The 2,323-nt window shown below is 49.2% G+C and overlaps 1 protein-coding gene across 1 annotated transcript in view; it reads right to left on the bottom strand.

Annotated features, from left to right (window-relative positions):
- The window catches only part of PAN3 (poly(A) specific ribonuclease subunit PAN3), a 126,230-nt gene that overhangs the window by 33,268 nt on the left and 90,639 nt on the right, over positions 1-2,323 (bottom strand).

Raw genomic sequence — 2,323 nt, 5'->3', positions numbered from 1 at the left:
ACTCGCATGCGGCGGCCACTATCACTGCCAGTTGCGCCCTGTGCCACTTGCCTGTGGAGCCATGTAGCCAGCCACAGGAAGCAGCACGAGGTGCAGCAACAGTGGTGGTTGTGTAGTGGCAGCTGCCGCATGCGAGGCCCCCTTCCCCCGGCCGGCTGCGCCGTTTGCCTGCTGAGCCACGCCACCTCACTGCTGCACCCTGTGCTGCCTTCCCATGGCCAGCTGCACGGCTGTGCGGGCAAGCTCTGCAGCCACATGGCTCCGCAGCCAAGTGGTATGGGGCATGACCGCAGAGGGCAGGGTAGTGGTGATGGTGGCCACCGCATGCAAGGCTCCCCCCGCTGGGCAGATTGTGCAAGGCCCGCAGAGGGGTACTGCTGCCCTCACCCCCCCACTACAGCCCTGCTTCTGGGAGTGGACACAGACACAAACTCCTCCTCCTCTTTCTTGGTCTGTCCCCCCAGCCCCTTCGGTTCCCTTCCCTCCACAAACTTACCTGTTGGGGTGTGTGACTGTGCCTGTGTGCCTGTGAGGGAGGAGTAAGGGGCACCAGCAGAGCCGGGGGGAGGGGGGGGGCGCTGTAGGGGGCTTTAATTTGTAACACAGATTTTGGGGTTATCAGAGAATTTGCAATTTTTTTAATTAGGGAAAACCAGGATCCCTGGTTATTATTCAGGAAGGTATTTTATAACAATACTTCATGCCTTCCTAATTATTCTAATACTATAAAAGCCTACGTCTGTCTGTCTGTCTGTAACGCTTGATTCACGCTCTGATTCGCTGACAGAAACAGCCAATAAGAGCGCAAAGCATTCTGACAGAAGGCAGTCTGCCACCATGATAGTGGGGACACAAGGGACAGAGCAGGGGGTGGGGGGCCAGGCCAGCCCCCCTGCCCTGCTCCCTGGAGGTGGCAGCAACAGAGTGGATTGAAGGGGTGGGGGCAAGGCCAGAAGGGCTGGAATCACCTCCCCCTAGCCCTGCAGGTAGTTCTGGGGGGGGGGGGAATGGGCCCGAGCACAAGAAAAGCTGGCCTAACATGGCAGGGCACAGGACAGCAGGCCTGGCCTGACGCGGCAGCAGCTAAGGGAGTGAAAGAGCAGGTCTCTTCCCCCTCTTGGGCCCAGGCCCACTCCTCCCTCACTTGGCCCTGAGCCTACTTCTCCCATCCCTGAGCGGGCCCAATACGGGAGCGGGGCAGCGGGCACACTGTGGTGTAGGCAGTGACAGTGCAGCCAGGAGCAGGACCAGAATGGGGGGGGTGGGGGGGGCCTGGACCTCCATCCCCACTCACTTCCCCCCATCATTCTTGATGGGCAATTGGCTAGTTATATATAAATGCCTAGTTTCTGTTTTAAAAAAATGAAAGCCTTCTTTTCCAGGAGACCCCAATTCCAGGTCTTATATTCAATATATTAGTTCACACAGCCAAAATATATTGGTAGCTTCCTTAAAGTTTCATGTAAAAAACTTCTCCCATTGCTGCTGATCCAAAACCAGAACTCCTTCAAATTAGGCTAACTATTTCCAGTCTCTACTCTAGGATACCACTAGAGACGCATGGCAAGAAAATAACAAGGTAGATTTAAGTGGAAGTTGAAAGCCACATGTGGAAGAAACACAGAACTAAAAATAGCATTGAGGACTACATGCTTATTTTGCCACACTAATTCTGTATTCGGTTTACAATTTTGTTATTAAATAATCTCAAGACTAGACAAATCAAACTGGGTTCTTTTCTTCCGGCACATAAAAATTCTGGAAGTTGTGATTACTGGTGAAGTTTTAACCTTATTTATACGCATTTGACTCAAAAGACAGACTGTTCTGAATTGTATCTGCAAATTTGTATCACAGCCTTTCATACACCAGAAACCCACTACACCCCAATGTGAATCTGAGCAACCAAAATATTAAAATGTATGTTTGTAAGATGCTCAGAGTTCTTTAAATATTCCTCTTTTTTCATACCTAAACAGTGTTACATTTTCAGAAGACTATAAAAATAATTGCCCAATTAGCTCTCTTAGCTCCTTTTATGAGTGAGTAAAAATCCCTAGTTTACAAATGGGAAAACTTCAGATCCAGCTATTAAAGGGAGGAGGTTTCAAGGGCACAAATAGTACAGATATTTTACTGGCAATTAGACAGCTGTTGTTCCAATTTTTGAAAATCTCCCTAGTAAATGATGTGCCAAGTGTCAGTGACAGATGGGATCAGGTAAATCCCTATTCCAGATCCCATATTCAATATATTAGACCACACAACCAAAAAGTAATAGTAACTTCCTTATAAGCTTCATGTAAAACTTCTCTCATTCCTG

This window comes from Alligator sinensis, unplaced genomic scaffold (genome assembly GCF_000455745.1).
Source record: "Alligator sinensis unplaced genomic scaffold, ASM45574v1 scaffold84_2, whole genome shotgun sequence".
Classification (NCBI taxonomy): domain Eukaryota; kingdom Metazoa; phylum Chordata; order Crocodylia; family Alligatoridae; genus Alligator; species Alligator sinensis.
The sequence above is the reverse complement of the archived record's forward strand: the minus strand, read 5'-3'. Positions and strand labels throughout refer to the sequence as shown.